Below are 16,608 nucleotides of genomic sequence, written 5' to 3' on the forward strand. Positions count from 1 at the left end.
TACTTTTCAAATAAATTAGTATAAAAATATAGTAAAGTATAATATAGTTGAACACACACACCCTAAAATAAATATAAACAATTTTAAGTGTAAAAATATGAAAACGTAATTGTAGATTATTCAACTAATTTTGAGTAATTTTTATAGTAAACAAAATGGATTTGTTGTGTGTAAAAATGCTGAGCTGTAACACACACTATCTCCAGGTCCTTCCTCCGTCTTGTCTCTCTCCGGGTCTCAGCGGCGCCTGTTCCGCTCCTCTACCCGGCCTGAGTGACGCGCTTCCCGGGTAGGGAGTCATCCCCGCCCCGCTGCCTTCGGCTCCCGCTACGGGCGTGGAGAAAGGAACTTCGACAACCGCGGGCAAGAGGGGAAAGACGGTTTAACTGCAAGCCGACGAGGGTGTTAATTCAGCGGTGAGGAGTGTGGATGAAGGCGGGTGTTTCTCCGCGGTCTGCTTTTCCCCTCTGAAGGGGAAATGCAGCTCCGACCGGCGGGGCAGAGTGGAGCAGCAGCCCGGCGTGAAGCTCCTCAAAGCCCGCTCCTTTTAGGTTCACTTCCGCACGAATTTCACACAATTGGAAATATTTGGAAAGTTGTCCTGCAAAACACATAATCGTCTGATTTTCAACCACAATTTCAAAGCAAAAGTAGCTTCTTTTTGTGTTTTCTTAAGGCCTGCATGACGTAGCTTTATGTGCAATGTGCATGCAGTTTGCGCATTTGTGCATGTTTGTATTACAACATGCACAGCTAAGTAATTAGATTACTTCTTAAAAATGCGTCTACATGCAAGTCTTTGTTTTGCTAAATGAATTTAATTTTAAAATAGGTTTTGATTTATAGTGAGTGTATTAATAAATAAAATATATACAGGGTGTCCCATAAGTCTCCATACATAGGAGACATAATACATTCCATACATATATGGTTCTAACATGTATTTCTTTATATTTCTTCTTTATAGTTCTTCAGCAGTGGAGGACACGCGTTGAAATGTGTTCCCGACAAAATGGCAGTCATATAGAGCATATTATATAAATAAAAATGGTTTATGTCAAGAAACGTTTATTTTTCCTGTGTATGCAGACTTATGGGACACCCTGTATATTGTAAGCCAAATGGGTATCAAATAGTGCATGTTTTGCTGCTGTTTGCACCATTGTTAGCTGAACCTATATCTGTGTGTAATTGTGAAAATGATTGACCAGAGCAGCAACTGCAGGGAAGCACTAAATGATGTATAAATTCAATCAAACACCACACATATACACACACATAGGCTACATGCATTATATATACACAGTATATGACACATGAGGGTGAAGTTACCAAATTTGAACCCAGCTGTACACCTATTTGTGCATGATTTTGGATGGAGATCTTCAAAACACCAAATGAGAGCAATTTTTTAATGGGAAGTAAATGCAACAGTCCAGTAGAGTTACAGAATCACCTGAAGCTGCTCTGAAGACACATAGAAGACGCTGTGTATTGTTTTGTTTTTTTCCTTTAATTTGTCCTTCACATTTGCCTATAGAAACAAACACAATGCTCTCTCAATAGAACACACACATCCTCTAGGTGGAAAACAGTACATATATATATATGGCGTATATAACATTGTGTCTGTATTTCCTGTATTTATCCTCATGCTGAATGGGCTCGAGTGAAGAATGAAACATCATTAAAAGGACAGGTGGTGCTGGCAGAGATGAATGTAATCTGGTGGGGTTATAATGAATGTGACAGGATATGGATCTGAGATGAGATCTGGTTTGATCATCAGGTAAAAATAGATCAGTCACTGGCAGATCATTACTGATAATTACTTTCAAATGGTTGTCTGTATGAGGTCTATATTATTAAATCATTCCACCCCTGGTTAATGATGGCAGGTCGAGGGAGTTTGGTGTGTCCATGTATGAGAATTATACTAAAAATAGCAGAGGAGCAAACATTTTTATAGTCAATTATTTTCCTGATAGGTAAATATGAAGCATCAGTGTGAGTAATGTGTTAATTTTTGCAGGAAACACACCAATATATGACAAATAATAATCTTAATAAACTAATTCCTCTGCTGTTTATCCATCTTTTTATGCTAAATTTATAAAAAAAAAAAAAAAAAAAATCAGGGACAAAAAGTTGCACACATCACCTCCCCTAACTAGCTGCATGTTGCAAATCAATGGATAAGTGCCTTGCTCAAGGACATAGCAGCTGATACATAAAAAAAATATCCCTGAAGCTTATTTGTGCGATTGAAATCTGGACATGAGAGAGCAGCCACAATATAAATGAGTGAACAACAAGCATGTAAAGAGACCTGGGATTTCTCCAACTGCAACAGCTGTTAAATGGTATAGATCCGGTCTGCATAATGGTACGACTCCAGCATTTGTGTGTATGTGTGTGTGTTTGAGCCCTCCCCCCTCCCCTATCAGCAGGACTCATTTATTATGCAGACTGGAGACCCCTCGGCTGGAGGGGAAGGTTGGTGTAGGTTTGTGCATATTTGTGTGTGGTTTCTAAAGGGTTTACATGTGATGCCCACAAAAGCGCACAGCTGACTCAGTTTCTTTGGTGTCGTGGGAAGTACGAGGAAAATTTGGGCTTTTCAGTACGTTTTTGATGATGTCTGAGTACAGCTGGACTTGTGGCTTCAGCTCTGACAACTGGTTGAAGTATGAGTCCAATAAATAATGACTAAAGTTTTTTTTTTTTTTTTTTGGAAAGGTTAGTGTGTGTTTTTTGGGTTGTGTTTGCAGTCACACAGACCTTGAGAAGCACATACAAAGGAGCTGGCATGTGCGCATCTGTGTTAACTTGTGTCTCTGTTGCCCCCCCCCCCCACAGAGAACGAACACACAAGGCCTCTCTCCTGAACTGTAAAAGCATCTCACCCCCCAAAAAAAAAACATATGTGGACACAGGTTGGCTTCGTATATGATGCTTGATTAGTTTTCACAAAAATTATACTTTAACAGTCTTTACATCTGGGTTTAATCAAATAGAAGAGATGAAAAGCAGAACATCGCTTGTGACTTGTGTTTTGTTTTTGTTTTTTTGCTTTTTTTTTTTTTTACTGAAAAAATATTCATTGTGACAGGCTTGGGAATTCAATCTGTGAAGTAGCTGAAAGAAAAACTTGTTTTTGTCAGAAAAGCTTTGAATCCAAATGTTAAACAGTTAAATGAAAGCTTTGAGGATGAGCTTGTAGATGCATCATAATTAATAGAAATGCTTATTAAATATAAAAAAAAAATGTACTATACAGTTTACTATTAGCCATAACTTGATTGTGGCAATAAATCTCTTTTATAGATGGAAAAGTTGGTGACTTCTGACTATGAAGAGTCTTCATCAGGACATGAAACTACAATAGAGACATTTTAAATACATCCATTTGTCATGTGCTATATTAACCTTTTACTGGGCACTCATAGTAATACTCTGAAATTCAAAATTTCAACCATAGAGTGTTATTGGAGGACACAACAAGACTTTATCACTTTTGTGAGATTTTTCCTTTTTTTATTATTATTGTTATGTAGAAAATCAAGGTTTATGAAGTTACCATATTTGCTTCCTTACCCATAAGTGGCAAAAAAATAAAAATAAAAAATAATACATGAAGCAAATTTGAAAAATACAAAAAAAAAAAAAACACATGCAAGGTGAAAAGAACATGTATTTTAGAATATTAGAACATCACTTTTAGAACATTAGACCAACATAAGTGCTGATCCAGACACCTGCCAACATCTACATTATCCCTTTGAACATCATCATGTGCATTAGTACCATTACTTCATGCAGAGGTGGACCTTGTAGACCCTGTAGACCACACTGGACCTGAGATTGCTGTCACTGTCCTGTAATGCCAGATAAGGGGTTAAATATATCAGTAGATAAAAACATATTCCAACAAATTGGAAAATAAACCAAGAAAATACAGTAATAAATTGTAAATCTTAATATTTACAATTAAGGGGGTGTACAAACAATTTGCAAAGATCATATCCTAAAGTAATAATTTAAAGAAAATGAGACTGTCTACCTGCACAAAAACAAAAAAAAAAAATGCATAAAATTCAACTGTGATACCTGAGACTGTGTAACTGTATTTTTATCCCTGGTTGGACAGAAACCCATCAGATCAGGGTTACATAGGACTCCATAAGCAGCCCTGACACATAATTATGTAAGAGCATACTGTATAACAGCTAAAAGGTGTATTCTGTGAAGTATTTTGATATAAAGAGGAGTTTTGAAAAGTAGTATTCTCCATTAGTCTCCTTCATTCCAGGCTGTTGACACGCATTAGTAGCACAATTATAAAAGCTGCAGTCTAATCTTTTAAAAGTCCCAGGGTAATGTTGGAGATGGCCAGAGGAGAAGGGGAGAGGGGGATGGAAGAGGGATAAAGGGAGGAAGGGGAGGAGAGAAACTCAATCTAAAGCACCAGGTGCACCTTTTGTCGACATAATCTCCCAACCCTTGAGACCGCGCAAACACTGGCCAACGTATACAGCCTTTCATACGTACACATGCTGCTTTTTTCTACCGGGGGATTTGGATCCTGGGTCGACTCTCTCATATGTAAAAGGGACTCTGGGGTCACTACTGCACCGCCAGAACACGGTTTTGTCACTTGACCACATTTATGTAATAATCAGGGGATAAAATCTGGAACTTGATGTGGGTTTGTCAAACACATGTGAAGTCCAAAGGATACCTGTGCAGATGAACAGAAGTCAGGAGGAAGAACCAGAGAGCCTTGATGTCTTAAGGGCAAATGCTGTCACATGTGAAAACCCACATGTAAATTTGGAGCACATGTGCCTCTTGGAGACAAGTGTTTTCATGTGTGAACCAGTTTTCACACTGTATGTTTCTGTTTAAGACAGGAAAAACTACTAATCCAGTAGTGTTTGCTTTCGAGCCTATGGACGATCAATAAATGATTTATAGGATTAGTTATAAGCAGAACTAAGCACATGAACATTATCTGAGGTTAAATGCAAACACTGACCGACAAATTTCCCCTCATTCACCTACAAGTACATGCCGCTAACTAGCTAGCAGCTTTTCCAGAGTGGACAAAAATGTTAGTTTCATTTTAGTTCCAGGTATTTTAAATGAGCAGCCCTCATCAAATAATCTGTCAATTCTGTTTCTTGCTCTGTGGTGAAGACTTTGTTTCCACTGTGGTAGCCAACACGTGGAGCTCATGGCTCGTGGAAGCTCCCTTCTCTTCTAGTTTCTTTCTTTACAAAATCAGTATAGAGTGACATGGCATATGTCATACAGTTTTGCCACTGCTCCTATTGACTTTCCCTGCTTCTTCACATCATTTGAGGCCCTCTCCAAAATGTTGAGAGGCACCCTCCCGGTTAGTCTTTCACTTCCAACTCCTAGGCATACTGAAAGTCCAATGAAAAAATGCACATGCACATTTAAAATGTTGGTTGGGGTAGGTTGTAACATTTTTCATTTTTGTTACAACTAACCCAGACCCCTGTAGTCATGAACTAGCTTACCTTGCAGCTAACAACTAAAACATTAGCACTGACAACTTGCATGAATAATATCTACATAGACACACATACACATGATTTAAGTTTGATTAATTTAACTGTAAACCAGGTGATGCCTTAACAAAGGTAAATTAAGCAAAAAAAAAAAAAAACTTTCTTACCTCAAAATTAGTTTTTTCCTATACATTTTTTTCTGTGTGAGACAGGCTGCTACTTTTTCTCATGTGGGACAGGGACTAAACTGAGCATGTGCAGAGTGTATCAGGTGATTTGTAACTTGTTCCTGATTGGAGAAATCGAAAGTGTTACAACTAACCCACGTTACATCTATCCCCGGTCTCCCCTACACATATGTATCGATACCTGTCAATCAATGCACAAATCTCATACCTAAAATGTCCAAAAAAATTCTGGATTGTACAAAACCACACCCTTGAATAACATTACAGGCTGTGTTAATCAATGCTCACAGTGGATTTAAGCAGACCGGGTGTTCCCTGTCCATAATTCCTCACCCTTCATCCTTTAAGCTCGACCCCTAAACTCCTGTAAAGCCTCAAGTAGGGACAAAGCCAAGGACAGAGCAAGCCACTCATTGTGATTTAATCTCTCTCAGTGTCTCTCCCTACCGCTAGAACAAACATCAAATATGGCCTCCTTATCAGGCCAGTCCTGCTCTATCTGTCACCAATCAATATTTCCTATTCTGTGTGTGCAGGCTCGTATGTGTGAGTGTGTTTCTGTGAGGAACAGGTCTCAAGGGCTGCGCTAACTAAGGTCAAAGATCATGTATAACCCTGCAGTGTGGAATGACAGATGTGGCCCGAGGACAACAAGATAAAAGAAGGAGAGAAGAAAAGCAAGAAGGGAGAGACTTATGCCCGTTGCATGTGTCCTAAACAAGAGATCAGAAAACAGAGAACTATTGTTGTTATTGCTTGTGTTGTTTCTACAGCAGGTAGAGCTTCGCCGCAGGCACCGGTTTCTCCAACTGATAGTGTAGAGAAGTGGTGGAAAACGAAGTGGGTATATTTAGTTACAGCTGCAATTTAAATACGTGGATGCATTGAGAGAATCAATAGATTGCTTAAAGGGATTTTTAAAGTTTGCATTTGTTCCACTGAAATGTACATGGTATCGCTAATTTCCCATAAGCCCCTGGTTTAGAAAATAAACTGCAAAAGCCTATCGGCACTACCCGTAGACACACAACATGAGAGTACTAGAGGTATATAAAAACATACAATAAAAGTGATTCAATGAATGAGTGAGCATAAAAACTCCAATGATTAAACCAAATAAAAAAATAATCTGAACTGAACTAAAGCAGCGGAACTGGGTGTACGTTACAAAACTATAATGAAAAACACTGTTGCATTATTAGAACTGATGACAGAAGTGGGTGGTCCACTGTGGACTGGGTCACTGGCTAGGGTCTCTGTGAAGAAAGATGAGGAAGGAAAGATAATCTAAAAATCGGGGCCAATATTATAGAATTTGTTAAATTGCCGTATATTCACATGATTTTTTTCAACCAGCTTTTGGAAAACTATTGATGTTCAAATGACCGTTGTTGGCACCATCTTTATTTAAGAGTTAAAACTGCAACTAAATGCTGTTAATAGAAAAGTATGTTCAGGTCATACTTTGTGTTTTAGTTTCTTGATTCTGTAAAAGCTCCTCATAATGTTGACTAAAAACACTGTACAGTTGTGGAAAAAATTATTAGACTAACAAAAGCAATCAACAACAATGGTTATGCAATCAAGTACTAACTCCTGTGTGTATCATGTGACTAAAACAGACAGAAAAGAAAACATGGAATGCCTAAAAGCGCTGTTTTTGTCAGTACAATGCCATAACCATTGATGTAACTGAAGTGATTTTGGTTATTATCAAGGAAACATGGAAAATGGATAGACATCAGCTCTTAAACTGTTATGAACTATTTTTGTTGTTATCATTATTTTTGTCCAAACTAATGTACCTTTAGTTGTACCAAACATTAAAATGAACAAAAAATTGAAGAAAACAAGGGTGGTCTAATAATTTTTTTCTGCGACTGTATATGTATATGTATTCCTGTATCAAATAAACCATCAATGATAAACAAAGTGCACTTCATAAACAGTGAAGGCAAGAACCAAGTCAAAGTAAAATGTCCAGTTATGTAAGTGTTCAGTGCTTTTTGCTCTAACTTGATGCTGCTGGTAATAAATCAAGTCAAAGTCAGTTTTATTGTCATTTTTGCCACATACAGTACATACAGAAGACTAAGACTGTAATTTTAAGGCCCACGGAACAGCAAGGAACATAAGTAAAAAAAAATAATAAAATAAAATAAAAAATAGAATATAACCATAAACATAGAGTGTAACTATAAATGACAAAAACCTGAAGAGACAACTAAGTAAAACTTAATTTGAGATACCTAATAGAATAAATTTACATAGTCATGGAAAAAATTCTTAGACCACCCTTGTTTTCTTCAATTTTTTTTTCATTTTAACCCTTTCATGCACAGTGGTCACTCCAGTGGACAGTTATTCTCCAGCTGTTCTCTTATATATTCATGGATTTTGTTGTTTTAGTTCCATATCAGCCAACACAGTGGACACTTATGCACCATCCCATAAACTATAATTCAGACCATTACTGTAATTTTATGTTCTTTGTAAACTGGATCTGCACTAACATGATTGAGTGTAAACCAATTGCCAATTGTTATTAAACTGTAATTAATAGTTTTCTTAAACAAAAAGGATTTTTTTGTGTATTATCTCCAAGAGGTGAGTAATAACTAGTATTGGAGAATGGTACAATCTGAGAAAACATCAGATTAGCTGCATTAAAAATGTTTTTATTTCTTTGTTTTCACATAGTATATCACTTTCTGATATTGTGTTTTAAATTTATGTTTCTTTGCTTCAAAAATTAAACCCATGGTGTCCAGATGAGTGGACATTTTTGTAATGTCATTAAAAAAAAAAGGTTCAGTTAAAAAAAAAAAAATCTATCACATTGTTTTTTTCATGCCTAAAGAGGAATAAAAACCCTCTCACTCACTAAGGTTCTCATAATTCACGCATGAAAGGGTTAATGCCTGGTACAACTAAAGGTACATTTGTTTGGACAAATATAATGATAACAAGAAAAATAGTTCATTAGAATTTAATTTCAGAGCTGATATTTAGTCATTTTCCATGTTTTCTTGATAATAACCAAAATCACTTCAGTTCTTACATCAATGGCTATGGCATTGTACTGACAAAAACACTTTTAGGCATTCCATGTTTTCTTTTCTGTCTGTTTAAGTCACATGATACACACAGGAGTTAGTACTTGATTGCATAACCATTGTTTTTGATGACTTTTGATGGTCTAATAATTTTTTACACGACTGGCACAGTTAAACATGAAATTTAAAGACATGTATTCTGCAAATCTGTAGCGAAGCACAGGTTTAAAGTAACTCCTGTGACAGTGCTGAATGAATATTGGCCTCGGACAATGAAGCCTCTACAGGGCCCAACCCAACAGAGGTGCATTGAAAGTCCCTTTTAGAAATGCCAGCGGCTAATGAGCAGCCATATCACCACGCAGTGCCAAATGTAGCTCTTTATTAAAATGCTTCCTGCAGTCGTGGGGAACTGGAGCACATTTCAAAGGCGGAGGCTCGTCCAGGAAAGTGAAGTTAATTGTTTGGTCTGTTCTGTACGGATGCTGGAGCTGAAGCAACATAGAAGTTAATCAGAAGGTATGCATGAAATACATTTTCATCCCGGCTCAGACATGGATTTCCATCGTAAAGAAAGTAAGTGTATGTATGTATGGCATGGGGAAGGTGTAAAGGGGGGGTGGGGGTGGGGGGTGGGGGTGGGGGGTTGCTCCTGAAGTGATATGACACCATGAAACAGCCCCATAAAGCTGCAAAATGCTGCCAGAGCTGCAGCCGGCTGCAATGGCTGTTAGAGATAGATGGAGAGAGAGAAAAAGAGAGGGAGAGAGTGAGTGAGGGGGGCAATCCTTTGTTCTGTCAAGGACTTAACACAATCAGAGTGTACAGTGTGTCAGGAGCGCACAGGCATATATCAACTTCAATCTCTTTTTAATGAAAAATCCTGCCCTCTCTAATATGTGCAAATTAACCTCTTCTCCTCCCTCCCTCCCTCCCTCCTCCCCTCCTGCCGTTTCCCCTCCTCTCTCCCACTCCCTTGTAGAGGCCCCTCGACTCCCACTCCCACTCTCTCTCTCTCTCTCTCTCTCTTTTCTCTCTCTCCACCCTCCTTTCTGTCCTCCTTCCTCTTTCTCCACTGTTTCTTTCACTGAGCTTTACTTTCACTCATTTTCTCGAGGTGGAAGCAGAACAAGAAGAAGAACAAGAGGAACAAGAACAAAAACTAGAAGAAGAAGAAGAAGAACAAGGAGGATCAGATTAGCTTGTTGCTTCAGCTCCCGCTTCCATCTCTCTACCCAACCCCCCACAGCAATTAACCACATCAGCTTGTCATAAAAAAAGATTAAAAAATGAAAACAAAGCAGAAAAGGCACACTCCAGTCAGTGTCCAGCAGCAGCAGAATTGAAATTCTCCCTCCATCCTCCTGTGCTCCCTTTGCTTTTCATCTCTGTCTCTCTGCTCCAACTCACACTCACACCGAATCATGCTATTACCCTGATTATCCTGATGAGTTGGTCAGATCCTCGCCTTCTCATTCTGCCCGTGCTGATTGTAATTTAGAAATTACACCTAATGAGGAATTTTAAAAAACGCAGCGGCCGCTCTGTGCTGCCAGCTCCACACCGTTCCCCACTCTAATGGATTTCCTGGTATGGAATCCATTTTTCCCCCCTTTCTGCCCTGCAGGGGGTCCGGCTAGCTGGCCCTCACCCCCTCCCTCCTCTGCTCTCCCTCCACCCATCCCTCACTGCCTCCCACATCCCCTACCCTCCAGCCCCCTACTCCACTAATTGGAGGCGACTGGTTTTGCTGAAAAGAAGTCATAATCATTGTTTCTGCTGCTAATTTAAGTGGTTAAGTGTACGGGATCAGCTCTCAGAACAAGGAAATGAGTGTGATTAAATTTACATTTTTTAATCTTAACAGCCAAAGTGCCAATTTCCTTTGTGTGGTTTTGTTGGAGGTTTTTGAAAGTTGAACTCCTTATGGCAGTTTTCACAAAATAGGATTTTTTGCAGTGTTTTAATGAGTTTTTGCAACAAACTTTCCTGCAACCGTTTCTATTTTTTCCCCAAATGTGACAGTCTAAAGGTAGGAAGATATTGTCAGATGTTTGTGGATTATAGTTGTAACCTGTCCTGGTGCTATAGCAAACACCTGTATGATGTGTTTGTGTGTTTTGGGGAGTATTTCTCAGAAATGGGGAGGGTGGACACACACACACACACACACACATATACACACACACTCCTGCGTTCACACAGGCACGCATGCAAATCAAAGCCATCAACAGCTTGTGATGAAGTGAGACGTCGTGGCATAAACAGAGTGTGCCGTTACCATGGAAGCCACTTTCACCTCACAGGCTGAGAGAGACAGGCCGAGAGACAGAAAAACACAAAGAGCGAACAAGACAGGGAGGCAGCGACAGAAAAACAGTAACAGATAGACAGACAGACAGACAGGCGGACATATGGAGACAGAGTGCCTACAAGCTCTCCTTCAGCAACATTTAACAGCTTTTCAAACCCTCCGCAGCTTTTCAGTAGTTTCCTTTGTACAGTCGTTGTTTCAAACAAAAGGGAAAGTTCATTGAAATGTTGTTTAGTAGCTGGTTGAACATTCACAAGTTTAATGAGCACATCACAAAGCTACAGCAGCAGACAAGCAGAGGAGGTTTTGTGGGTTTCAAACCACATCTGTCCCATATTTTGGTCCCTTTTCCTGTCCCACTGCAGGTCACAGCTTAGACTGCAACTGCATATGATTTATTGAAGTTTGAATTGTTTTTTTTTTTTTCCCAAAAGGACAGTGCATATTAAATAAACACAATATGTGTCAATACGTAAGATTATAGCCAAAGCTAATTTCCTTCTTTAGTTCCTACATAAAACAACAGTTTACATAAAACAATACAATGCAGTCAAGTAAAACACATTATACACTTGTTATAATATTTGGTTAAAAGTATTGCAGACTTGTCATAAAGGTCAGATTCTGTCAGACAGGTAGACTTCAAATTAAATGAGTATTATTACCTAAATAAAGTATCAAAAGCTTATATTTATTTTATGTATTGCACAGCATTGATATATATTTTAGTTTTGAGTCAAATCCCAAAAAATACGCCACAAGTAAAATAGTTCTTTTCTGCTAATAATTCTCTCTAATTATTTTCTGATCTTTAAGAGTCCAGAAAGTTGGTCAAACTGCCAAATAAAACAGCCCCAAGCATACAGAGACATCTTAAAATTGCTAATTTGGTCCAACATATACATACAATTAAAATATTCACATTCATACTTGCGCAAAATCATCCAAAACAGTCACAAAGAACCAGCTGCAGAAACATCAAAGATATTTTTGTTGAAGAAAAAGAAAAACCTCAACAATTTCAACAAAAGCATTGCCATATTTTCTGTCTAGCTGTTAATCTAGTAAAGTAGAATTCAGTAGCTTCACTGAAAAATACCCAAGACTGCACACAAAGCACAAATAACAACTATGAAGTTTTGGATGAAATGTAAATACTCCTGCAAAGACTTGAATCAGAGCCATGAAAAATATGTTTTTGAGATCAAACACATATAGTCATTAATTTTCCTTTACAAATGTCACTGATGTGAGTTTTGCTAGTTTGGTCATTCAATATGAAGGTACTGTGTTCCCATCATGCCCAAATTTTACATTATAAAATGAATCACAGGCAAGATTTAAAATGCACTTAGTTGGAAAAAGAACAAATTATTAGCTGCATTTTCTGCATAACAGTGAATGTTGACTCGACTGCCCAATTCATTGTAGTCCAGCCTTTTTGCAGGAAATTGAACATAGCAACCTGGTCATATGACGTCAGAGGGGGCTTAAGATTTCCTCCTTCATTTGGTGGAGACACTCGTGCCAAATATTCTTCTTTTATGCTTTTAAATGATTCATCTTATCCAAATGGAACCTTTATCTGTTTAGTCTAAATCATTTTCTGTCTCAGACGCATAACTTCAACACACAGACGAGATTTGCTTCAAAACATCCGGTGTTTTTCAGGATGTAAAGGAAATTATGGACATTTCTGTTCATAAAGACATGTTTCCTAGTTGATTCAAATCTATCAGGTCACTTTGTTTCTGATTGTTGTCCATGAGAGGAGCCTGATCTTTGTATTCTGTCATTTTGCATATTGGGATCTGTCATCTCCACTGTGTTTCCAACATCAGAGCCTGATTGCTGCCGAGTGAAAGAAGCATCCCAACTCCATACCTTCTCCGAAAAGGTTGGATGACCGAGAGAGCGTTGTAGCGATGCTGGCTTTGAAGGTTTGCCAGGGAGGCTACAGGAGGTAATCAGAGGAAAATATGTCCTCTCCTCCTCCTCTTCTTTTAGACCTCCATTAGACCAGCCTGCCTCTGTCTGGGAAAATTGATTTTCTCCCTCCCCTCCTCCTCTCCTCTCCTCTTTCTCCTCTTTTTTTCTTCTCAGGTTCCATTTGAGGCTTGTTCATCCACTCTCGAGAGCAGTTCTGCAAGACAGAGAGAGAAAAGAGAATAGTTAGGCCACGACAGGTTGTTCACACATATACTTAGCCGCTCTCAACAACAGCCACCATGGCTCCAATCTCCTCCCTGTCATCTGCAGACAGAGGCCTACAGTGGTCTCAACTGCTTTTTTTAACCCCTCTTTTCTTCCTCTGCTGTTCATTCTGCACCTCTTCTTCTTTTTTCTGTTGCTGTTTCACCAGTCTTCACACTTCCAACCTCCCCCTCCTCTCTCAGAGCCAAGTCTTGGATCAATGCACCATTGATTTTCCTATCAATGAACATTAGTATGGATCAGACTGCTGCTTGCACTGCCCTGCCCTGAAAACTACACACACACGTGCGTGCACACACACACACACACACACACACGAACGCTCATAAACATACATGTGTGTACACAGAATGCCTGTTGCCGCAGGGATCCCAGATTTCATCACTGCTCATCTACAAATACAAAAAAAAAAAAAAAAAAACTCACTGGATGTTTGGACAAAAGGAAAAACCATGAGGAAGAGGTGGAAGACAGCAATAGAAATAAAAGAAGGTGGTGGTGATAAAAGAGGTTCTAGCTGAAAGCGCAGGAGCCAATCAATGAAAGCAGTGACAGAAAGGGAAGGAAATGAAATCAGACTGAGCAGGGTTAGTGTTTGTTTCTACGTAAAGGAAACAGTCATTGGTCAACTGTCTGCTAGTCGATTCACTGCAGAATAATTCAGTCTGATTGGCAACCAGCTGGGGCTGCTGATAATGGCTGCTAATCATGACACTGAATGGATGCATGAGCTTTATACACCTTTGGGTGTCCTTCTCCATATAATTCTCTCATATAAGAGCAAGGTAAAGGTTCAAGAGTAAAGAGACAAGGATAAAATTTGATTTTTTTTATCTCCATTTACAACACTTTGTGAATACACTGAGTCAGTCACCGGGCGTCATGAATATATGACCATGTTAAGACTCTTAAGCCTTCTGAGTTTAATGTCCTATAGATGGACTGTTCCAAGGTAATGTTAATGAATGAACCGATGTAAGATGTGTCATGAGGTAACGGTGGCTTCATGTGGTTTTACTTACACTTAAGTCATGTTAGTTATTGATATCCTTGACTGAAGTCAGTGAAGAACTTTGACTGAGGACCAGTTCTTTAATTTATTGAATCGCACTTCATGTAGAGAGTTCAACACATATGAAAACAGACTGACATGGAGTATTAAGTATGGAATGGTGTGAAAATGTTCACTGCTGATCCCAAATCAAGCCAGCAAAATAAAAAAGAACTAAAGAACAGCAATATAAGGGTAAAAAACCTGTTTATATATATATATATATATATAATTTTTTTTTTTTCTATGCAAATTATCTTGGTCTGTACAACAATCTGTGCTCCCTATACAAATAAAAACTAAATAAATACATGTTAAAGCACAGGTTTTTATGTTCTCATGCTTGTGGATCAATGTGTTATTCAGCAGCATTTGCATGTGTGATTCTAAACTAAAATCATGTTTTTAAAATATTACAATACATACTGTTGTGCTCAGAGGCTGATTAAATGCATAGCTGTGCAATGAAGCTAATACGAGGGCATATCGATTCATAGATGGAGTAACTGAATTAACGTGCCTTAATTGATGATCAAGTAAGTGTGAAGAATCACATGAAGCTGCAGTTACTTGTTGATTCATTTGTGGAGAAACAGGAATTCATGATACAATATGTGTTGCATTAAATCATCATGCACAGGATACTTAAGTATGGGATTTTTACCCTTATTATGGAGTGTTATCCGCCTTCACGGTTGCACATACACACACACAAACACAAACACACACATACAGTACGTCTGTCTCCTCTCTCACCCTATAATGGGCTCTGAGTCAGGTGGAGATTGACACTTTTCTTTCTGCTGGGCTCCTTTTGTGTCCGACATTGTATTCATTCCTCACAAACCAACAGCAGCCTCACGGAGAGCACATTTCTACGCACATCAGCTACATTTTCAATCACCAAACAATGACTCTTGCTTTCACTCAGTTTTAAATTAATTTAGCATTTGATGAAAAGTTAAAGAATGACCAACTATATTGTAAATATTTTCACTTGTGAATGGCTGAAACGCACCAGTGTCATGAATATATGAAGATGTTTACAACACACTGAGAGTCTGTTTCCTCTTGAACCTTGTGCATTTCACATCCTCTAACTGATGGACATTGTATAAATGCTCTGCTTCAAGGTAATGTTGTATCTTTCACTGCAATCCCATTATTTTTTTCATACAGTCACTTCCACCAGCCAGACAAAGGAGCTGTGTATAGATTGGTCTTGATGGAACAAAGAAACATCCTTCTTTTGGGAGTGCATGCATGAAAGTTGATCCCCGGTTAAGACCCCCTGTACATGGAAACTGAGAAGCCTTGGGGCCGTCCTTCACCCTGCCTGATTGTAAAGGGTTTTAATTTGGGCTGCAGTGGACGCCTGCCTGCCTGCCTGCCCCTCTGTCCATGTGTCTGTCTGACATGTCTGTCCAGGGCATGTATGTGATGACATGGTGGGTTAATTAAGAAACTTCACTTAAATATGTACCAATGTTGTTTTAGTTTCATGCCTCATTTCATTTAGTAGGTTGTTACTGTGTCATACAATACATCCATTTCTATTTCTACCATTAGAAACATTTCTGAGTTTCATTCTTTTACTTGTGTCTGTATAAAGAAGTCTTGCTGCACCATATTATTAATTTAAGAGAAGATGTATATGGGAAAAAGTCATCAATTTTATATTTATATGCAACCAAACTGTAGCAATGAGAGATATAGTAGAAAAAAAACATTACTTAATCTCTAACTAAAGCTTCTAAAAATAATAAGAAAAATCTGTTATGATATGATATGGAAGAAACACTTCTAACATTCATAACCTGTTTTAGTTAATGTTATGTGTACACTGTTGCCCATAAATTTGAAACAATTTTGTTTTCAGTCACATTCCGTTTTTTTTATTCCTATCACATTTGACTTGGTGTAATGATTACATACTGAGTCCCAGTTACACTTTATCTATCACCAATAAATCACATGGTAAAGTAAAAGGTAAAAAAAAACTTATTCAAACTATATGGGCAACAGTGTAATAGGTAATGTGCAGGATAAAAAAGCTTTTGTGTAGACATTTAGTATAAAGTTGGAATATGCATGAATTTAATGTTTTCCAATAATCATGCTCTGGTAAAAGTGTTTGTCATTGAACAGCTTTTCCCTCCTCCTCTGTGTTCAGCCTGACTGGAACACACTGAAACAAACAACAGTCAACCTGTGGGAGCTCAGGAGTATGAGGGGTGCCCGCAGATTT

The sequence above is a fragment of the Sphaeramia orbicularis genome, chromosome 20 (genome assembly GCF_902148855.1).
Source record: "Sphaeramia orbicularis chromosome 20, fSphaOr1.1, whole genome shotgun sequence".
Taxonomy (NCBI): Eukaryota; Metazoa; Chordata; class Actinopteri; order Kurtiformes; family Apogonidae; genus Sphaeramia; species Sphaeramia orbicularis.